Genomic DNA, 24709 nt, shown 5'->3' with positions numbered 1-24709 from the left:
ATTTCCAGCCCTGCCAAAGACAGGTCCTGAAAGAACAGTTGAGCTTGGAATGGCCTAAGGAACTGGAAGCTGTGCAGCCAGGGCACACAAACCATCAACGGCTCAAGGACTATGGAACTTCACAGAGTTAAACAAAGAAATGAAGTGCATGTTCTGAGCGTGATTTTCTGGTTAGAAAGAGATACCTTAAAGGAAAAGATAGATTCAGTATAAAATATATAACAGTTGTTCATAGATCCTCTTACTGTGGTCCTCAGTGAATGGAACATTTCTAATTGTAATTGATTTCTGTTGGAAGCAAAACAGGCAGTTCATAGTGAAAGGTTGTGCACTTACAGGAAGGCACAAGCACAATGTTTTTTGTTGAACTTACATTATTGTTTTGTCTGGGGTGTAGTGACCTTAAAGGAAGAAATGTTACAGGTAAGGCGTGTCTTTTATAGAATACAGTGCTGCTGCAGGAAGAAGAATACATAAGTAAAGGGGGGATGTTGCGTTCTGTTAGTAATTGTTCTGTTTTCCATATTACTGTATGTCACAAGAGGGTGCTGTAAGGCTGTTTTATTCAACTTCAATTCCTATTCCAAGAGTCAAGAATGGATAGTTGATCCCAGGCAGCAGTTTTCCAGATTATCAACTTCAAAAACTTAAAAATATGATAGGAAAAAAGTCTTTGTAAAATTAAGAAGTATATAATACTATGAATGACAAGGGGTCTTAATACTTTTCATTTAATTTTATTAACTCAATCTTTTGCAGGCAAGTATACCTTTTAAATTATATACATAACAGTACAACTGCATTATTTGTGTCTTGTATGCACACTCCATACAAAGTAAAAGGATAGGGCGGCTACTTCATTAATAGTATTTCTTATTTATACTTTACATTTTCTTTCTACTGCCCAACTCCCAGAGGACCATACAGTTTTATTACAATATAGCAGTCTACCGAAATGTCGATACTAATCATACATTTGAGTGACATAACTAAATAGACATATGTTGACACACAGACACAGATAAAAACAATTAAACTCCCTCTATGTGAAAATGACATGAGACACACGTCCTCAATGTTAAAATTCATGATTGTAAAAAATGACCATTGTTGCTAATGTTATATCTCAGGTCTCAGATTACTTCTTTAAGTGTCAATTTAACTGAAAAAAAAATCACAGAAAAAGGCAAGCTTATTTGCCGACATTTAGTAACCGACAAGCTGATTAAGGAGGACTAAACCTGTACCTGGCTTTCCTGTCAGCTCCTTGGGGATGGCTAATCTTCAAATTTTATTACAAATACTACAACTTTATTTTGTGCCTTGCTTAAAGTAAAATATCTCCAGACTACTAAATACCGCGTTAATGGTGACATTTTTAAACTGACTCGCTTCTTTCGCCTCACTCTTCTCTATGTGACAGGTGGGCGTGGTTGATCTAGCCGGCTCCCGATTGGCGGGAATTCGGTAGCTCCTGTGTCATGTGACTGGTAGTAGCGTAGGCAGCACCACCATAGATTTGAAACCCTGTGAGCCTCGTTGGGCGATACGCGATGTTGGCGCGGTAATTGTGAAATAGAGGATTCATAGATATGATTTAGTGAACCGACTATTTTCGAAACTGCAACAACATGAGGAATGTTAAAACTAGAAAACAGGGAACATTTCACAGGTAAAAAAAATCTGCGGTACGGTCAAATAAGATACATAACATGTATACTAGCCTGTCACACTGACGGGATACTAGCATTAGTTTTTGTTGAGAATACTATGAACAGTACTACATAAATTTGGGGGGGGGGGCAGTAGTGGTGGGCTTGTTTATTTATTCTACATAATTGTAAGATATAAATGCGTTATCCATCCATCCATTTTCCAGACCGCTTATCCTATCGGGTCGCGGGGGGTCCGGAGCCTATCCCGGAAGCAATGGGCACGAGGCAGGGAACAACCCAGGATGGGGGGCGAGCCCATCACAGGGCACACTCACACATCATTCACTCACACATGCACACCTATGGGCAATTTAGCGACTCCAATTAGCCTCAGCATGTTTTTGGATTGTGGGGGGAAACCGGAGAACCCGGAGGAAACCCCACGACGACATGGGGAGAACATGCAAACTCCACACACATGTGACCCAGGCGGAGACTCGAACCCGGGTCCCAGAGGTGTGAGGCAACAGTGCTAACCACTGCACCACCATGCCGCCCCCTATGTTTTGATTTAATAAATATTTAAAATTAATAAATATTTCAAAAATACTTCAACATTTAAAATAGTTCATGATTTTCAGGAGCGGTACAGTGGTTAGCACTGTTGCCTCACACCTCTGGGTTCCAGGTTCGAGTCTCCGCATGGGTCACATGTGTGCGGAGTTTGCATGTTCTCCCCATGTCGTCGTGGGGTTTCCTCTGGGTACTTCGGTTTCCCCCCACATTCCAAAGACATGCTGAGGCTAATTGGACTTGCTAAATTGCCTGTAGGAGAGCATGTGTGAGTGAATGGTGTGTGAGTGTGCCCTGCGATGGGCTGGCCCCCCATCCTGGGTTGATTGATGGATGATTTTCAGGTCACACCGCCCCCTCAGAGCCCACCAATCAGTGACTGTCTCAGAGTGTGATGTAATACACAATGTCCGCACCACCCACTTTTCAGTGAGCAGTAAAAACACACCAGCTTGTCTCAGCGGACAGCGGCTCTTATCAGTTATGGGGAAAAGGACGAGATATCAAAAGTAAAAATAAATATATCACATTTGGTTAACATCAAATGAAAACAGCCCTGCAATAATATATTGGATTCTAGGATATCACCTATTAAAAGGGTGAATCTATTCTAGCAGACCATAAAAATCCAATTATGAACAATGAAAATGGGCATAATAGGTCCCTATAAACGACAGGTTTCTGTCCATGGTGCTGAAAACCAGGATTGGCAGATTTCACATTACAGCGATTCCCCCACTATATCGCGGATTTTCCTCCGACGCCTCACAATTCTCTGCGTATCCCGTACATTGTTTGTGGTCCGATTGTTTTCGTTTTGTTCTAAGCCCTACGATGGAAGACGTTGACCATTCAGGAGAAGGTAAAACTTCTGGATGTGCTTCGGGAAGGAAAGCGTTATGCGGACGGCGTTCGGCATTATGGCTTGAATGAATCAACAGTACGCTACATGAAGAAGGATGAAAAGAACGTGTAAGAGCCATATATGTTTTTATTTTTATATATTCCGTTACATATATAGAGAGAAAGTTGTGTGTGTGTATATATATTAAAAATTATTATTATTATTATTATTATTATTATTATTATTATGTTACTCATATCCTTAGCCCGACATTTATCATAGCCCGATATATGTGTTTTAATGAGTTTACATGTGTTTAAAGCATGTGGGAGGGGTATTTTAAGGCTTAAACTTCAAAAAAGATTTATATGATCCTTCTGTATCGTGGATTTTCACCTATCGCTGATGGGTCTGGAACGCATCTTCTGCGATAGGCGGAGGATCAAATTTACCTTTTTAACCTGATTTAACTTCAACCCTCTTATTTTGTTAACAGAGTGTGCGGGGGGAATACAAAGGGTTACAGTGGGTAATAGGTGATTTATATTGACCTTAATTATCACCCAAGTGACTCTGGACAATCAGCTCAATAATGCTTCCCAAAAGCTTCTCTCTTGTTCACTAGTTACACTTCATTACACCGAAATCAAGGAAGAATCAAATGTACAAGCCCATTATACCTATTATAAACACATAAAAAATATTTTGTAAAAACATTAAAAACAGATTAATATATATTGTGCAATTTGAAACTTTACATTTTGACCTCACTTAGAAAAAGCAGGTGATGACCAGCCCAACCAGCAGTTCCGTCTGGTTGTACAGAATACCTACTCAATTAAATTTTGAGGTCATGACTAAACTAAATTTCAGCTCTGCCTTTAACATCACCAGTTAGATAAAACTGATCATTGCACAGGGAAATACAGTGAAGCCATGAAACATACTAGATGTAAATATATTAATTTTCACATACACTTGAGCTCAGTGAATTCAAGCGTGTCATACACTGTAAAAAAAAAAGAATCCACCAAAAAACGGTTTTAAGTTAATGGACTCTTCCTTCAATTTACACAAATATTGTAAATTCAGTTTTCCACAGTATCTTAAATGATAGTTTATTTTCATTTTTAATTCTTCATTCTGCCAATGCAGATTTGTTTCTTTAATAAATGGTGTTGTTCATAAAAGTACAACAAGTAATTTGAGAATATAGTGATTCACTACATTGATTATTTTTCATAACTCAATGGCCCATAAACATACAGTTATCCATCTGAAGCTGGATTTAAACCAGCAAACTTTGGATTACAAGCCCAAATACTTGAGCTACTGAGTCACACACTTACATTGACTCAGCTAAAGTTGCAGAGACACAGTGGACTTTCTGTTGGATGTCAGACAGAACGGCAAAGGACCCCTCACTAACAGGAACCTAAAACACACAAACACCTGGGAACACTTCAAATGCGTGATCTGACTCTGCAAGGGGAGAACATGTTCACGTGGAGTCTTGGCTTTTCACAACGTTTCATTCCTGCTTATAGCTAAGGTTTTTTTTAGCCGTTGTCACTCTAAGGTTGCCCATTAATGGTTTGGAATTGGGAATGTAAAGCTGTTTTGTTAGCATGTCTGCCTTACAATTCCTTTACTGTAAGTCGAGGCCTGCTGGAGCTCAATTCTGCTTCATGGCACTTGCATTTACTCTTTATTTTGCATTACATTATGTGTGAGACTAACCCCTTTCTCTACCTCTCCATTCCTCCTGTCGAGCTCCATACAGAACTAGTGGAGAAAAGGGGTGCTTGGAGGGGGGACAATATCTCTGGATCACCACTTAAGAAATATCTGCGTTACCTTCCAATACACCTTCCAAACTTAAGTGGATTGAACATGGGTGCTGTTGAATTAATAAAAAAATGCACTGTATTAAAAATTATTTTGTTTATATAACATAAAATTGAACTATAAACATGAAATTTAAATCTGTCGTGCAAAAATAGTCATGCAAAGTCATTGATTTATTTTTAAAACAATTGCACTGTGATACATTTAACATCATATTTTCAGTTCTGCCTAACTGCTTGTGGTGTCACATGGTGGTCGAAAATGATTTTACAGGCTTTTGTTGAAATTACCTTAAAAATTCATCTGGAATGTATCTGTCACGATCTTGGTAAGCGAGCGCGGCGATCGTGCGGAAGGAGCAGGCAAGCAAGCGGGATACGGGGAAAACGGGGGTTTATTCTCAGGAACAGGACGGGAAACAGGCATTGACTCTCACAAACATCAATGACGGACGAAGGACTCAGGTAAGACACGGACTGAAATAGACAGGACTGAGCAAATGAACTGGATACAGCTGGGTACAATCGGGAGAAAACACGTGGGTAATCAGGGGGCGTGGCACACAGGAGGAGCGGACGAGCCGGGCATGACAGAACCCCCCCCCAAAGGCGCACTTCTCCGGGAGCGCCAAGGAAGGGGGCGACGGACGGGACACGGGAACCGGGACCTGGAGCAAAAAAAAAACAGAACCATCAACGAGAGACGGGAAACAGGACCGAGGCACAGAACAGGGCAAGCGACAAGACAAAAGACAAAACCTGACAGAGGGTCGGGAAGGCAGAGAGACAGACCAGGAAGGGAGACACAGCGGGAACAGGAGGAACAAAGGGGCCAGGAGTGCAAGGCGGGTACACCGGGGCACAAGGAACAGAGACGGGCGGAACAAAAGGGCGAGCAGAAAACGAAGGGGCAGGGACAGGCGGGACAAAGGCAGGGGCGTAGGGAGACAAGGAGGGGGAACAAAGGGGAGCCCGAGGGAGCCCCAGCGGGCGACGGGAGGTAGCCGGAGGGGCCGCAGGCGGCCGGGAGGCCGGAGCAGGAGGGGACCGTGGAGGGGCCGAGGAGACAGGGCGAGGGACCCGCGGAGGGGCCAGGGAGGGAGCAGGAGGGAGCACCGGGGAAGGGGACGAGGGAGCTGGAAGGGGCCAGGGCGAAGGTCCGGAGGAGGGGGGAGCCGCAGCAGGCGGCGATGTCCGGGGGAGGGCCGGAGGTAGGGGCCCCGCAGGCGACCGAGGAGCCGCCATCGGGGAGCCCCCCGGCGACCGACCAGGCACCGGAGGGGGGAGCGAGGCAGGGCGACGAGGCATCGGAGGGGGACCCGCAGGCGACAGCCGACCCAGAGGGCCAGGACCCGCAGGCGCCAACCGAGCCCCAGCGCAGGCGAGCCAGGGGGCAGGGCGGGCGGGACCCCAGCCCTGCGTCTGTGTCCCCGCCCCTTACGGGACACGGACATCACGCCCCTCGGTCGGGGCCGAGGACGCCGAGGCAAGGGCAGAGGAGTCACAGGAGCGGGGCCAGGGACAGGAGCGGGGCCAGGGACAGGAGCGAGGCCAGGGACAGGAGGCGGAGGGGGCGCCTCGGGAGCTGCTGCAGCGCGGTCAGGGACAGGAGCGCGGTCAGGAACAGGAGCGCGGTCAGGAACAGGAGCGCGGTCAGGAACAGGAGCGCGGTCAGGAACAGGAGCTGGCTGCAGTGGGGGCGCCTGCCCGGGAGCTGCAGGTTGCTGCAGTGGGGGCGCCTGCCCGGGAGCTGCAGCAGGCGGCTGCAGAGGGGGCGCCTGCCCGGGAGCTGCAGCAGGCGGCTGCAGAGGGGGCGCCTGCCCGGGAGCTGCAGCAGGCGGCTGCAGAGGGGGCGCCTGCCCGGGAGCTGCAGCAGGCGGCTGCAGAGGGGGCGCCTCTGCAGGAACTGGAGCGCGGTCAGGAACAGGAGGTGGCTGCAGTGGGGGCGCCGGCCCGGGAGCTGCAGCAGGCGGAGGGAGCGCCTCTGGGGCTGCAGCAGGCTGCAGTGGGGGCGCCTGCCCTGGAGCTGCAGGTGGCTGCAGTGGGGGCGCCTGCCCTGGAGCTGCAGGTGGCTGCAGTGGGGGCGCCTGCCCTGGAGCTGCAGCAGGCGAAGGGGGCTGTGCAGGCAGCGAAGGCGGCTGCGCAGGCGGCTGCACGGGAGCGGGGTCCGCCGGCAATGGCGGCTGCACGGGAGCGGGGTCCGCCGGCAATGGCGGCTGCACGGGAGCGGGGTCCGCCGGCAATGGCGGCTGCACGGGAGCGGGGTCCGCCGGCAATGGCGGCTGCACGGGAGCGGGGTCCGCAGGCAGCGGCGGCAACGAAGGCGGCTGCGCAGGCAGCGGCGGCAACGAAGGCGGCTGCGCAGGCAGCAACGGAGGGAGGTCCTCCGTACTGGCGGTCGCCGGTCTCCTCCGTCTCCCTCGCTGGCGCCTGGCGGTTGCGGGAGGCGGCGCGATGTCCGTGAAAACGGACGGTGGAAGAAAGGCTTCCGGCTCCGGGTAGTGGAAGGGCTCCTCGTCCTCGTCCTCACTAGAGAGCCAGTACTTCCACGCGGGATCGGGGTCGCGAGTGGTCAGCCTCCGGGCTGGAGGTAGGGCGGGTACCTCCCTCTCGTCCTCCGCCGGAAGCCAAAGCCTGGAGAGCGAGCAGGCGCCGAGATAGATCGGCTCTTGTGGGAGCCTCTTCCTCCCTCTCCGCTTCTTTTTGTGGTCCGTCATTCTGTCACGATCTTGGTAAGCGAGCGCGGCGATCGTGCGGAAGGAGCAGGCAAGCAAGCGGGATACGGGGAAAACGGGGGTTTATTCTCAGGAACAGGACGGGAAACAGGCATTGACTCTCACAAACATCAATGACGGACGAAGGACTCAGGTAAGACACGGACTGAAATAGACAGGACTGAGCAAATGAACTGGATACAGCTGGGTACAATCGGGAGAAAACACGTGGGTAATCAGGGGGCGTGGCACACAGGAGGAGCGGACGAGCCGGGCATGACAGTATCGATTTATGCTGTAATTAATGATGCAAATTAACGCAGATGGGGCCATTTTGACCCAAAACAGCTAGTTGGAGGGTAGCAATCCTCCAGATTGTAAAGGTCAAGATACTGGAGCAAAAAAGAATAACAGTGAAAGCTGTCAGAAACAGGCAGGAAACTCTGCATGGATGTTTTTGAAGAGGTAGACGGGTACAGTTGGCTGTATTAGTCAGTCTGCTAAGAAACATAGTGCCTACAAGCCCATGGCCCCTTTTCATGTAAAACTTCGTACAGGAGGCTGTTTGAGCAGTTTAGTGCCTTTGTTAGCCTCGGCTCCTGTAAATCATATAAGCACACCCACCACACCCCTAGGAGCATTCAGTGTGCCCCCACCTGCCAACCTGCCTGTCCCCCCCAACCCACAGACCGTCTGTAGTTCTGAAATTTATCCACATGGCTGATGACCAAGTCTAAGGTAAAATTACATAAATGAAATTTTCAGTAAAATACAATTTTTTCCCGTAATCTGGGAGACAGTGCAGAATTATTGAAGTCGGTCCTAACTCTGTCTTGAATATGTACCCAGCAGGCACCTAGGACTCGTATCTCCCTCTGAGAATCTCTTCTAATGCGCTCAGCAGCAGAAATTCTCTATCCTAGATGAGCCTGCAAAGTTCTGTAGAAGTTAAATATACTTTAGTCAAATGAGAGACTAACCTGCTGTCAGGCTGGGGAAGTTTGAACAAGGCCTTCATTCATGACAGCTCCACTTGGCTTTTTGACGAGTCCCCATTTAGATGCAGCACGTCAGAGACTGAAGAGCAGGATGAAGGCTGTAAGTGCAGTTTGCTGTGGATTATGACTGTGTTTAAATCTAATAATGGATGAGACAATTTACTTAAAGCATGATATAGTTCATATTGCTCTTCAGGCTTCGTGATAAAATATTAAAATTATGTACATGTATGTACAAAGTTGTACATGCAAAGAAAACAATGCAGAGCGGCAGGGCGCCTGGCCCAGAGGGTCTTCACATAGAATTCTACAAAGGCTATTTTTTCCTGTTGGATTAACAGCTTTGGTTGTCTTGCCCTTTAAAGAAATTCTCTCAAGAAAGAAGTTGCCTCTTACCATGTCACAAGCAATTAGTTTCACCCAAAAAGGAGGAGGACCCCTCTCTGCTCCCCGTGTTAGTAGGTTCTCCCCGACTCCTCCTGCTTATTCCTTCCTCCCTCCCTCCTATTTGTGCTCTCCTCCTCCTCTTGGGTTCTATTCATGTCTTTTGGTTCAGCAATAAAACCCACAAGGCTGCCCTTGGATTGTCCCTCTTCCCATCGTGACATATTATGTATTACATGATTATGAAGTGATTTGATTATTATACAATAGTCAATTAACCACTTTGTTTCTTCAACTTGTCTATCTTCTGAATCATCAGATATATGTCGTAGCTGGTAATTTGTTACACTCTGCTGTCAGTGCCAGTGTAGCCTAGATACAACCAGTCATATGTTTCGGTCATGCTGATGTTTGAACAATTTTTAGGAACATATTTTCATAATGTTTTCTCATATATGTGGTGTGATAATTGAGCATGACCCCACTGTTGCTGTGCTTGGTGCTCCTGTCATGATCTGTAATCTCTTATTTTTTCATGTCTCCTCCTACTCATGCCAGCAGAGGTCGCTGCTGGCCCTTTGTAACCCTCCTAATTCTCCTGTATCCCCGTTATAGTTCTCCATCCTAACCCTGTACACCTGTTTTGTCGCTGATTAGTGTGCTGTGTATAAATATGCCTGCCCTCACTGCGTTCCCCAGCTCAGTCATTGCTGTTCCATGTGTAGTCTGTGTTTCCTTAAAGTCCACGTCTGTCTCAAAGCGGCTGCATTTGAGTCGAGTCTCACCCGATGCTCACATCTCCCCGCAGAAAAACAATACACCGCCTCACAGGCCAGAGCCACAGCCTTCTCCTCTCTGCTGGGTGGAAGAACAACTCTCTCGCAGTGGAAGTCCTCCAGACCCCCTGCCTTCAGACAATAGGTTAAAGATGTGTTTTCTATGTTACCTATTGAAAATCTGAGATACAGCAGAGGCAAATGTAGGAAGAGCTTTCATGCTCTCTGGTAGGAGACTGAAAATGTGGAGGGCCTGTATGTCACTTGGAAGATATTATTTAATCCCTTATATTACAAACCAAAGAATATTGCACTACACCATTACTAGGCTACACAAAGTTATTTTAACAACCACTGAATGGAAAAAGGTCAGTGCTGAATATATATATAGCTGTGGAGCAGCAGCAGACCTTGCTGGGCCGGAAATGCAAGCAGCATTGTCCACATTACCACTCTCTGTACTTGGATTGACCGAATGCTCAGACCGTAGGATAAGAATTAATACTTTTTATTGATCCCAATCAAGATATTTTCGTTTTGCCTCCCCCAACTTGCTCAGAGCGAGCTGGCCGTGATGGGCAGCCAGTCATAGTGGCACCCAGGGAGCTGGGGGCCTTGCTGAAGGACCCACAGATGTGCCCAGGCTGGGCTAAAATGGGCAATTTTCTGATCACAGGGACAGAGGCTTAGCCCACTGAGCTACACACTGCCCCTAAATTTATATTTATATGTAATCTGTGTGTGTATGTGTTATCTAGATTTGCCCTGTATGTTTCTAACTAAATCTAATCCACTAAATCTACCTACTATAATTATAAGTACCTCACTATATCTATATCTAACACTGCCATTCATCACCAGTGTTACATGTCAGGGCTTCGCTGCAATAGATCCCTCAGTGCTGCAGGTTATTACTGTGACTTTGCACACACACACGTTGCTGCTTCCTCAGCCAGTGTCACATATACTTTATTACACACAGACCTCAGTAATCTCTGATACACTCACACCTGCTCACTTTACATCCATGGTTAAATTCTCCTAATGGAATCTATCTTAATGTCTTTATTCTATTTTATTTTAATTGTTGCCATATTATTCATTGTATTGTTCTTTCAATTTTATTTCTATTTTATTATTGCTAATACACCGGATCTGAGTGCCTCATTTTGTTCCCTTCATGTAGAACACGTTTTGTAATGACAATGAAACATCCTTATCCTCATCTAAATCACACTGTCTAACTACTAACCTGTTTAAATAATATAATTGGATTTCAAAGGTTAATAGTCACTCAATTACCCCCTCAGCCCAACAGTACCAGAAACACCCAACATGCACGGAAATTTTCTCCTAAGTTGTTTTCCCTGCCTGGAACAATACCACAGCAGTCACATGGACTAATGTTTCAAAACATTTCGGAAACCTTGCATTGAAACTTGAGGTCTTTAGGAGGGATCAGTCCTGGGTGGCAAAGTTGCCATCACAAAGGTTTTTGATTCATGATGCCAGGTAGCCATCTTTCACAAGCTGGTGGGCTGTGCCACTGATGCCTTTGCTTTGGTTTTATATGTCTGTCCTGGTTTGTGTTCTTGCCACTTCAGGTTCCCTGGTTTTGGTCTACATTCCTCGGTCCTCTGCTGTGGAGTCTACCTTCTGCTTCACCTCATTCTGGAGTCGCCCATCCAGTCAGCGGCCCATGTCCCCTTGGTTCCCTGTTTCCAGAGGTTGGTCTGCTAGTTTCCGGGGCCAGGGGGCAGAAATCTGCCATGTTGGATGGGTGGCCCAGGTTGGGGTGCTCCATCATAGACTGGAACATGAAGGATTATAAATGGTTTTTAACCAGTATGTACCGAGTGTGCGTCGTGACGAAAAGAATGTCATGGGAACATTTAGGACTGACTGCAGTATTAGTTCAAAGCATGATTGTGTTTTTCTTAATTTTTATTGATTTATTTTTGGATTATTAATTTTCTTAAGTAACTTGATTCAGTTAAAAGGGGTTTGTCCATTTGCTTTAGCAGAAGTTTGTGTAAGTATGATGTTCACCTTCCCTTTTCATAGTCTAGTCTTTGCCAAGTTTTATGCTTATTTCCCCTGGTTAAGTTAATCTGACTTGTGTGTTTAGGAGGGTCAAACAGGCTTTTTGTTTGTAATGGAAGCACAGGGTCTGTACTTGAAGCTTATTTGCCATGTTAATAGAAGCATTTTACCTTCCTCTCTAATCTCTTTTTTTCTTGGCTCTCACTGCAGTCTCCTCTATGCCAGGGTTTCTCAACCCAGTCCTTTGACCCCACTGCAAAGATCCACAGTTTTGCTCTGTCCAAGCTCTCAGCACAGCAGTAAAAGGTGACTGTTTGGTTCATGCATGCAGGGATCTGGGACAGAGCAAAAACGTGGAGCTGTCTGGTGGGCTGAGGAATGAGTTTAGAAATGCTGCTGTATGAAGTATTAAACCATTTGACCGGTTGGATAAATGTTAAAATGTTTTCTCAAAATATAAAAAGAGATAATCTTCTGTTTTGCGTCTCATTACAAGCAAACTTGTTTTTTGTTTTTATGTCACTCTAGTATTTGATATCTAATATTCAGTCTTCTGGCAATATAATCTGGTGAATGGGGAAAGACTTCCACCTGGGGCTCCGGTTTCCTCCCACAGTCCAAAAGTGCGCAGGGTAGGTTAATTGGCAAATCTGAGTTGTGAGTGTTTGCGCCCTGCAGAGTGTTGACTCCTGCCCAGGGTTGGTTCCTGCCTACGCCTGTTGTTCCAAGGACAGGCTCCGGTCCCCCCCGCGACCTCAGTTTGGCTTGCTGTCTCCCCGCTTGGTTTTCTTTGGTTTACGTCTTCACTAGCCCCCTCGTTGCTTTGACTTGTGTGTAAGTTATGTATGTGTGATTGTATTGCTGCATAGGGAGTGACTGCTATTTTGTTTTGCAAGTGTGTGTTGGACTCTGTTTATTTGGTCAGGGAGTGAGGTGGAGTGTTTGTCTTTTGGTTTCCTTTTCTTTTGCACTTAGGTGAGATTAGCTGTGGGTCGCACTTGATAGTTGGGGATTTTGTTTGTTATTTTGGCTGTGGTCACTCCCAAAGTCTTTTGCACAGGGTTATTTGTTCAGTTTCAGTATTATACATAAAAAAAAATGAAAATACAAAAAATATCCCTTTGTCCACTGGTGTTCCCTTCTTGCCCTCACCCTGTTTGTCCATTTATCCCATTCCCGTTTCCCGTGAATACTGTTACACTCCAACCCTAGACAGGATATCAAAACAGCATCTTACCTATAGTTTTAAAAGAGATGAGGGATATTAATCATTGACCTTTATCTTTGCTATTTCAGAAATCCGTATCTGCTACCTTGTGACTGGAAGTATACACTGTAAAAAAAGGCAAAATTTGTCACAGTTTTAAACGATTTTATATCAGCCAATTTGACTACAGTATAATTATTTTTTTCCTCTTATGTTAAATGACAGAAAAGTTTTATCAAAACTACATTGCATAACTGGCATCGTAGTACTGATTAGCACCGATTCAGACATCCCGATGAACAAATATGAAGTTCATTTAAACTGTGGTACCTTAAATCCGTCAAGTTACCTCGATAAGCCAGTAACCCTGATTTGTAGTATAGGCCACTGATCACAAGCACTCTGTGTAAACGTATTGTTTAACCGGCGCTGTTGCATTACCAGGGTGAGAGGTTGACTTGCTGGTTAGCTATAAAAACAGACGTTAGTGCAACTCCACGTTAATGGTGCGGTCATCATGGCTTATAAATGCTTATTATCGTTCATCATTGTTTGTGTCAGTAACGATAACATAAACAAGGGTAGGCACCAGGAGAACATCATTGGCTCTTGCATCGATTACTTTTCCCGTAACACCCTTTAGATTGTTTCCCTGAAGGGCAGCAAACCGACAATTTCGGTGTGATTGAGCTGATCACGTGTGCATGGGGAGGGAATGCGGACCACATGACCTTCCCGGCGAGCTCAGCACATCCAGCATCGCTTCGCAAATACAATCAAAATGTTTTATCTTTATTCACACTTTCTATCTTTATTCATTATCTCTACGATCTCACTGCTGGACGAATGCCTGGCATTCAGAGCATTCTTTATTAGCCATTTGCCTTTGGATGCAGTTTATTTGCATGCCCCAAAGCTTCCAGGCATCAGTAATTGCTTCCCACGTTACTCCGGTCCTGGGGTCTTCTGTAACTGCCCTTTGGGATTACATATATTCAGCATATGCTTTTGTCCGAAGTGAGGAGAGTTTGGGGTCAGAGCACTTGGGTCTAAGGGACTTGCTCAAGGGCTTAACAATGTTACGATTACTCTGCCATGGGAGTTGAACCAACAACCAAACTGGCAAAGATGGCCAACCTGCTGAGCTCCACACCCGCTGACGATCTCCTTTTCCTGTCAGCTGCAGTCTCCATGGACCTGAGTCCAGAGAAGCACTCTGAACTTGAGGACATCCGGCTGAGGAAAGGAGCCCTTCTGCTGGAGATCCAGAGGCTGCGGGAGGCGCTGAGAGAGGCCCTCATGGAAGTGGAGGGCCTTGAATCCAGCACCAAACGCAGCCAAATCTTAGAAAAGAATAGGCATGTCACCATGGGAAGAAAGAAATTCAACATGGACCCTAAGAAGGGTATCCTGTTCATGGTACAAAACAATCTTCTCCGGCACACGTCTGAGGACATCGCCCAGCTCCTATATAAGGGAGAGGGGCTGAACAAAACAGCCATTGGGGATTACCTGGGTGAGAGAGACGACTTCAATATCCAAGTCCTCCAAACATTTCTTGGGCTTCATGAATTCGCAGGGTTCAACCTGGTACAGGCTCTCAGGCAGTTCCTCTGGAGTTTCCGTCTGCCAGGAGAAGCACAAAAGATTGACAGGATGATGGAGGCCTTTGCGCAGAGGTACTGTCAATGTAATCCTGGAGTCTTCCAAAACATTGACACCTGCTATGTACTTTCATTTTCCATAATCATGCTAAACACTAGCCTTCATAATCCAAATGTGTGAGACAAGCCCAGTGTGGACAGGTTCATCTCCATGAATCGAGGAATCAATGATGGAGGCAACCTGCCAGATGATCTCCTCCGAAATCTTTATAAGAGCATAAAGAATGAGCCATTCAAGATTCCTGAAGACAATGGGAACAATGCCTTCTTCAACCCTGACAGAGAGGGTTGGCTCTTCAAACTGGGAGGAGGACGGGTGAAAACATGGAAAAGGCGGTGGTTCATCCTGATGGATAACTGCCTTTACTACTTTAAACATACTACGGATAAGAAACCCAGGGTGATCATTCCGCTGGAGAATCTGAGCATCCGTGAGGTGAAGGATCTCAGGAAGCCTAACTGCTTTGAACTGTACATCCCTAACAACAGCAGACAGCTGATGAAAGCCTGCAAAACGGAGGCGGACGGCCGCCTGGTAGAGGGCAATCATGTGGTGTACCGCATCTCGGCGCCAACCCCTGAGGAGAAGGACAAGTGGATACAGAGCATCACTGCTGCTGTGAGCACTGACCCTTTTTATGAGATGCTGGCAGTAAGAAAAAAACGGCTGAATAAATAAATAACGATAAAGACTGTGTGAATATGGTTGGATGTGCTATTGCAGAAAGTATTTATTTCAGAACAAGGAACTTTGCACAAAGTAATGTTTAACCTTAAGGTAGCATGACCGAATACCAGGTTTTGTTTTGATGCGACTTATTGTTCACTACAGATTTTATCATCGAAATGCCCTGTCCTTTTTTTGTATAAATGTGAAATTAAATGTTATTTGCACTGTATTGCTGATCTTTATGTCAGAGTACCTTTTTTTCTGAGAATCCACACTGCTGTAAATTTGCATCAACATGATTGGGATTGGGATGGAAAAATTATTTTCCATCTTAACCCATATTCTAAGCATATTGATTTCTGTTGTAAATTTTACTTTTACAGCAGTATGATTTAAGACACTAACAGCAATTCATTTTTCAACCAGTAATTGTTAATGTGATAGGAATTGCATTCAACAGCAAATGCGTTCAACTTAACCAAATGTATAAATCTTACATATTCTGATGATTCGACATTCCCCCGACGTCTGTGTGATGTATTTCAGCAACAACACGCAGTTAATGAGATCACTATGCGGAATTTAGCCGACTGTTATTTTACTGATTAGGATATATCACCCAAGATTGGGGTATACTATATATCAAGGGTCAGCAACCTTTTTGAAACTGAGAGCTACTTCACGGGTACTGAGCCATACAAAGGCTACCAGAACAGACTTTACCTAAACTTATCTAAACTTCATGTAGAATAAACACGTTTTAAATGTTTTTTTGGATATTGTCATTTTCTATCTATATAAATACAAATGTGATTAAAGAAGAATAACAACAAGATACAATGAAATTTTAGTCGCTGCCCACTGGTGAGTTGTGGTATTTTTAGAACAGGTCCGTGGACAACTCATGTGGTCCTTGGGGGCATCCTGGTGCCAGTGGGCACCATGTTGGTGACCCCTGTTCTAAATGGTATGTAGGGTTTGCAAACTACACCAACGCTTCTGATGTAGCTACATTTAGGCTTATAGTGGAATAATATAGTGGAAGATTCCTTGCGTGAGTGTCTGAGAGCGTGAAAGTCATGCCAGATGCATGGTAGTCGGCAGCCCTGCTTTCCGTGTGCATCTGTCTCTTACTTTAGGTGGCTAGAGATTCAGCATTACTCAGGATTAGGAGCCACTTGCACTGATAATAATTAGTTTCTTTTTCCCCTTGCAGTCTGCTGCTGTATAACATTATGAAATCAGCCCAAAAATCCGCAACCCATGACCTCCTAATATTTACCCGAAACTATGTTTTCAAAATAGCACAATTGGGCATGAACACCGCGGACCTGGAAACTCTGCTGAGCATTGAGAACCAGCGTGCAAAGGCTCTTAATTTGGATATGTTTGTGAAACGTTCTGCTGCACAGCACAACAAAGAAAAACAACTGGTCAGTGATAATGAAAAGTACAATCAGCATTGTTTTAACCATGAGAGTCCAAATGCTTAGATAAATTGTCACTTTTTCAGTGTAAGTATGCTCCTGAGCTCCACGATTCTGAATGATAGTCGGTTTCTCACTGAACCTCCATGCCACTCTGTTAAAATCTCTTGCCACCCCATGTAAAATTTTCTAGATCCACCACTGTGCCAGAGCTAAGACTTAAGAATCTTGAGTATTATTTCAACATAAACTTTGCTTGGGTGCTTCATACTTTAAATTAAATATGAATTATGGCAACGTGCAAAACTATTAAGGAAAATGCAACGTATTTGTTTTTCATTTACGTAATTATATATGTTGATTATGATTCTTTTTAGTTCCACAGTACATGCAGATACTACAATCCAAGCATGCACTCTTAGGTTAATTGCTATCAGTTTATATAAAGATTTATAGAAATTTCAGTCAGAGACTAGCTTCTGATATAGAAAGAATGTTTACATTTTTTTTGGCCGTGGAATAGTTTTTCAGTGCTGCATGTAGTTTCTCTTTATTGTTTGAATAGGGCACACTTACACATCAACAAGTGCTGTGGCAGTTGTGATGTTCTCGCATATGAGAAAATACAAGGACAACTTTTATTAAAGAAAACGAAAGGCTTTACTCTCCATACTCCAGTCAATTGCATGCATAGGCCTACTGCCGCATCTCACTTTGCCAACTTCCGCTTCCGTGCGGCTCAGGAGGATCAGGCTGCAGAACACTGGAAAGGGGTCCACAGCTCAAGGGGACCACCAGAGGACAGATGGAGTGGAACCGGGAACCAAGGGATTTGCCAGTGACTGGCACTCACTGTTGTTTTCGACTACAATAAAAACAGCTGTACTGGCTAAATAATGAGCATACAAAAGTAAAAAAAGACATGGATAGGAATAAAAAGGTAATTAAAAATAGAAAAACAACTGAAGAGTCATTCACACTGAACACGCGTCTCTGCTCTCAGGACGATGATCCTGCCAACTGCGCCAGACTGTGACAGACCGAACTACAAAACTGTAGACTCAGTGGACAGCTGACTACGCCACCCTAGGAATTTCATCCAGCTTTCCATTGAGACTACAGTTTTGCAGTCTGTTCTGCCAGACAATGTATTAAAAAGTGCAGTGTTATACATGACACTGTAATTAGTTCAATTCAAGAGATGTACTATCAAGTTATAATAGAGTGATTATCATAATCACACAAATATATGAATTCCTCTGATACTGAATGAAACAACCCTTTATGCTGTCCCTTATGTGAATTAGTAAAAATCTCCATAGTCATATGCAATTCCAATTCCCCCTTTTATTTATTTTATGGCAGACAGACAGCAGTGTATTTTTATATTATAATTATATTATATTTATTATAATTATATAATTATATTATATTATAATTATTATATATATCATTATATTAGGGTGCCCCTCGCAGAAGGTAAATTTAATCTTATTTAATTACATTTTCTATATAGCGTCAGATGACAGCAGACGTCATTTACTGTAAGGTTACCTTTACTATAGAAGATATAACAGCTCCCAAAGTTCTTCATCTGGTACAGAAAACATACGCCTGACAGATGTTGAAGTTTATTCCGTCTTTATTCTTCTAGACACCGTGAAAAACTATAAAATAAACATATTATTAAATTCCTGCATTACATTTAATCTTACAAGACATTCTAAAAGATCCATGATATTACCGCTAAACAGCGGCTCATACATCACCGCAATTCCACTTTTCAATACAAGACAACAAGTAAATACAATAAATATAAATTACCGTGTGCGCCTTCTGACCAAATGCTTAGGAGTTATTACAGATCCTGCCGTGACAAGCCGACAAACCTCAAGTTGACTCCATGAATCTCCCAGCATGCATTTACTCCTACCCTATTCCGTCACATGACCATGTATTCAAGGGTTAACACGGATCAATTAAATAGTCAGCAGAGGGCACTGGCATACATTTCACAGTATACATTCTATATTAAATCAAACCAGCAAAAGGTGATTATAAAATAACCGTCTTAGCGACAGTTACAGAGTGGCGTAGTCACCCTTTCGCTCTATAGCGCCCCCTACCCCTACTACGTTTATAATTATAATAATTGCCTCATGTGCAGTTACGCTGGTTAAATTACCTGGAAATGTTATTAACTGCACATTCTCCTAGAAACTAACAACGGTGCTCACTCAGGTATATTTATAATGGACAGAAAGCTGATGTAAAGTCTGATATAGTGCTGAATGTGTTATTTTGTAGACAGTAATAGGTTTAATTAATTTTATATTCCATTACTGTAGAAAGCTATACTTGCTTACTTAAGGTATTTTGCGTTATTAATGTGTGATTTAAATGCAGGTAGTTTTATTACAGTCAGCTTTTATTCACAGTGAGTAGCTTGTCATCATGAAGAGGAAGTGTGACAATCGTGAGTTTTTGGGCAACCACAGAAAAGCAGGAAAGTAAGTAGAGACAGTGAGATAATTAGTGCCAGTCAGATGATAGACGTATACAGTATGTGAGTCAAAGGTTCTTCATATATTAATCATTCCCATTCAGGTAACAAATCCTTAGAAATCCATTCCTGAGCATCATGCCAAGAAGCACCACTTGTTTACTGATAACTGCTTTCATGTAAACTCTGCTGTGCTGAGAGTAAAGATGAAGAGGGAGAGACAGCAAGAGGCTGCTGATGGCAGAGAATGCAGGTGACATGGAGGGGAGTGAGAAAAGGAGCAAATATTGATGGTTAAGAGTGAATAATGACGTCACAGCAGCCTGATCCTGATGTTAGTTTAATATGCTTCTTAGTTTGGCCTGTGGTGTGTATTTCAGATACAGCATTTAATCAGGGAGACTGAGTGTGAGTCAATGGCAGAGAGAGAGAGAGAGAGCAGACAGGCAGGTGAAGATGAAGGTGCATTAGGGAGGAGGGGGGGAGGAGCTTGGACCTTCACCAAATCAGCCAAATGTAAATGTCACGTCTATCAAACAGGAGACCCTGCTTTCAGGAGAAATGGTTTAAAGATCACACTGGGCTCCCTTACAGCCCCCCCTCGTCTTAAGGGGGGATCTTTGTTTCTACTGTGCAAAATAATTTGTAACACAAATGTCTAAACTGGCATGAAAGACACATTCAGCTCTTGTGAAGACTGGCATGTGAAACTGGAAAAGGCACTGGGGAAATTCAGTGCACATAAAGACAGGCAGTGCCACAGATTAGCACTGATGACATGGATTCAGAAGATCAATCCTGTTAATATTCAACCTTCAGATGAGCTGGAAAGAGCAGCAGCAAGTGAGGAAAAATCTTCTGAAGTTAAGTACTTGGCACGGCAAGGCCTGGCTTTTCGAGGTGTTGGTAAGGAGAGTGGGAATTTCAAGCAGCTTCTAATGCAAACAGCAGAGGGCGATGCAGAGCTGACCATGTGGCTGAAAGGTCACTTTGATTTCACCAGTGCTGTTTAACTGTAACACCTGTTCCTGGGTTGCCCTCAGTCCTTGTTATTGGTTATGATTCTCACTGTCCTGCATTGTGTCTTGTTAGCTGTGTATTTAAGTGCCTGTTCTGCTTCTGTTCTTTGATGCTTCATTATAGCTGTATGTATGTATATAGTTCACTAGTTGTGTTTATTCCATCATTTAGTTCATTCCTGGTCATTTGCTGTTTATTTTGGAACCATCCTGATCCTTTTGGTTTTGATGTGTGTGTTGTAATAAACCCTATTTTCCACCCGTGTCATGCACTGCCGCAACCAGAAGAGGGCAGAAGATATGGCACAAAAACAAAGGAAGAAGCCTAACTTTAAAAAGAACAAAAAACATCAAGACTCATCCAGCATGGGGTGGTGGGTTAACAAATAACACAAACAATCAAAGAATAAGCAAACAAATGAGAGAAAAGATGCAGAGATGACTGAGAAGCAGGGGATGACTGGAGAAGAGACGACAGGACCAGAAGACAGGAGGGATACAGGGAAAGCAGAGAAGAGAGTATAACTGAAGAATGGGAGAAGAGGAGAGACCGCAGAGGAAGGAGAACATAGATGACTGGAGGGGAGGGAATATAGGAGCAACAGAGAGAAGGAGGAAGGGCTGCGGAGGAGAAGACAGGATAAGAGGGGAAAATGTGAGCAGAGAAGGACAAACACCCCCACTGCCCAGCAAAGTGCACTTGTAAGTAAACCACAATTTTAGCCTTGGGCTCAATATCTGGACTTGTCTCTGTGTAGCAATGCATAGAATCCTTGACACTGGTTATGACTGTACTGTATTAGTCCTAAACCTGCCATTATAGTGTAAGGAGAAAAGATTTTTTTTTTAAATAAATCATTTAAAAAAAAAGGTAGAGCGATGTAGCCCCCGGAGAAGTCCCCCCCCCCCCAAAAAGCCCTGTTTGTTCCCTTCTAGCTACCAGATGAAACTCACAATGCACCCCAACGCCACCTAACTTCTCTTCCACATGATGCACCTTATTTACCCTTTGAATCCTGTCTATTATTGAGCGTTTTTCTATCCATTTGATTATCAGCTTATTACACTGTATGTACATTAGTCAGCCACATATGCTGTACGGCTTTGTTTTCCGGACAGTCTGGGCTACTCAGATATGTAATAATTCGATTTGTAAATGCTGACAGTCTTGATATTATCCTTCTTATCAGGAAAAACTACTTCTGCATATAGATATTTCTCAATTTTTAGTCTCATCTAATATAAAAATTGGCAGGTAGTACAAATATAATCTTATAAATGCTGAGATTAGAGTATCTGCGATGCAGGAAAGCAGGGGTTTCATTGGGGCCCTTTCTATGGCTTAGTACTGTGAAGGAGTACATGGTTAGTGCCAGGCGCAAATGAATATCTTTGATTTTGCATCCATGTGGTAACTTGTTGAAGTTGTCTGTCAGTAATACATGGTTTAATTATTATGATTGTTTATTTATTACTTTATAACATCTAAAAGAAACTGAAATAGGAAAGCTTATTTTAATTTATGGTCCACTGGATAAACACAGACATTACAGATGGTTTTAGAGTCTAATGCTGAATGTTTTTTGCGATCATTTTTCTGCCTGCATATGCTGTGATTGCTGCAGTGAAATTTGAGAATGTGTTTGTGGTCAGTATCATAGCCTCAGACAACAAACCAATGCTGTAGTGTGTCACTGTGTTTACATGTGAGAGGGGTTCCAGTTACATAATGGATTCGTTCTAATTGTTTTGACGGAGCTCGACAAACCTAAAAAATAAATGCTGGTGTTATCAAAAACTATGTCATATAGCTATATTCCAGATTTATTACAGCCAAACACATCTCGGAGCTCCGAGGAACCTCCTTCTCCTTACATTTCCCTCCTTCACACTCCTCCCTCAAATACTGTTACATTTGTCTTTTTTCCACATGCACACCCTATCTTGATCATACTCTGACTGCATGGCATCCATATGCAGGGCAAACTATTTTACAGTCTTATCTAGTATAATAGGACATAAACATTGAATTTGATAGTTATCTTTTATTTACACATTAGAACACAATGCATGAACATGAAGGGATCGTTTGCATTTGCAACCAACACCTCCGCAAACCCCCCTGCGGAATACTGGCCGCGGACAGGGGTGGGAATCCTCAAGCTGGAAGACTGTACTGCGTCATGTTAACATTAGCTAGCTAGTTAGTATGGATACAGAGTGCACCGGACTAAAACTATAAAGGACGTAAGGTGTGTCATATAGTAAAACACTTACTAACTGGTAATGCACGTTAGCATTACGTTAAATGACAACTTTACCTGTTACTTACCAGAATAGCCTCCTACACGTGCGACGAATGACAGCAGGCAGAAGGCGGTGCGTTTTTCAGAAACACACCGGAGTTAAACTTACGCCGCATTATTTACCGGCACTTGTAACACCAACATTTGCAGCCATTAACTCATATGTGGTAGTAACACTGAAATTACTTTCTCTGCGTCAAAATAAGGCAACACTGTGATTTTGATACTTTATCATTTATACTTAACCGTACCTTCCTCCCATTCCTCCGTCTCTGCTTATTGACATTTAGGAGAGTCTCAGATATAAATTAACGATTCAAAATTATCAAACAAAGACAGACACAACACTGAAAAGATGACAAAGACACAGTTTGAAAAGTAAATATGTTTTATTGCAAATCTGTTATCTTAACATAGCCTACCTTATCATATGTTAACTTAGCCTATCATATTTTATCTTAGCCTATCTTGTCATATCTTAACTTAACCTATCTTATTATATTTTAACTTAGCCTATCTTATTATATAACTTAACCTATCTTATCTTATTATATTTCAACTTAGCTTATATTAATATATTTCGTCTTAGCCTGTCTTATATTTTAACTTTGCATATCTTATCCTATCGTATCTTATAGCTACATTAACACTTAAACAGTATCTCTTTCCGTTGGGTCCCGCGGGATCCCAGTCCCAATGCAGGGCTCTAACACGGGTATTCTAAGAAAAAGAAAATAAACACTTTACTTGACTTTACTTAAAGCAGTCACATAACTGCATTATACATACCCAATTAATGCCTTATAAATCATTTATAAAAGTATTAAAAACACGGCTGTAAATACTTATACAAAGGCATAACACATTATAGCTATGTTGATAATGCATTATGAATGCTCTGATCTATATATACACAATAAATATCTTCATAATACATTATATCGGCCATTAATCCATAATAAACATGGCTATAATGTGTTATGCTTTTTTTTCTTCAATATTTATACCCATGTCTATAATATATTTATGGATGCATTACAGTGCATTGTGAAGGTGTCAATAATGTAGTTATATTACTGCTTTAAGTCATTTCTAAACCTGAATTCACAGCCTTATAATTACTGCCTCTTGCTAATCCTTCTGAAAGGCAGGGGACAGCAGAAGAAGCACCACTTCATCTTCTTCTTCTTCTTCTTGTGGCTCTTCTCAGTATCATCTTCAGAAAGATCTTCGGCATTCACATGGAATGATACTTCTTCACTGTAGATCTTCTCGGCAGCATCAGCATCTTCTTTTGTTTTATCTGTCTTCATCACTTCAGTTTCGTCCTCTTCCTCAGGTCCTTCTTCTGGTATAGTCAGTAGCTGTGATCTGTCTTCAGATGCCACCATACACTGAAACCTGACCAGTGTGGTAGCATCAGCATCTTCTGCCTGCTGGAATACCACATCAGCTTCTTCATTTTCCTCAGGTCCATCTTCCTGTAAAGTCTGCAGCCATATTCTGGCTACATATGCCGCCATGCACTGCCAACTGTCCACTGTGGCAGCATCAGTGTCTTCTACTTCCTGAAGCTCCTCATCTGTTTCTTCATCTTCCTCAAGTTCTTCCTCCTGGATGGGTTCTAGCCAAGTTCTGCCTCTTTGTGACACTACATACTCCACAGCATTCCCTGCACTTCTCCCTCCTCCTCCCTTAACCTCCTCCACATTCACTCCCACCTCACATCCATTCTCCTCACCTCCATTTAGCATATCCATCATACTAATACCAGCCTCTGTCCCCTCCATCACAACCCTGGAGGCCTTCCCCTCAAATGTTCCCCACTCTGGTACCTCCACATATTCCTCACTACTCTGCCCCCTTACCTCACCCTCCCCCCGGCTTGTCCGGTCCTTCCTGACTTTCTTTTTTTTGTTAAGGTAGCAAGTTTTATAAATTTCCCAGTCTTCAGATGAAAGGCCGTAATTACTCTGAAGACTTTGAGATGAAATACTAGTGCTGGCTAGCAGTCCATCGTTTTCCACACTCTCCCCTCCCTTACTAACCCCTCCCTTACCCAAATCGGTAGACCCCCCC

This window comes from Brienomyrus brachyistius, unplaced genomic scaffold (assembly GCF_023856365.1).
Source record: "Brienomyrus brachyistius isolate T26 unplaced genomic scaffold, BBRACH_0.4 scaffold36, whole genome shotgun sequence".
In the NCBI taxonomy this organism is placed as follows: domain Eukaryota; kingdom Metazoa; phylum Chordata; class Actinopteri; order Osteoglossiformes; family Mormyridae; genus Brienomyrus; species Brienomyrus brachyistius.
This window is presented reverse-complemented; position numbering follows the sequence as displayed.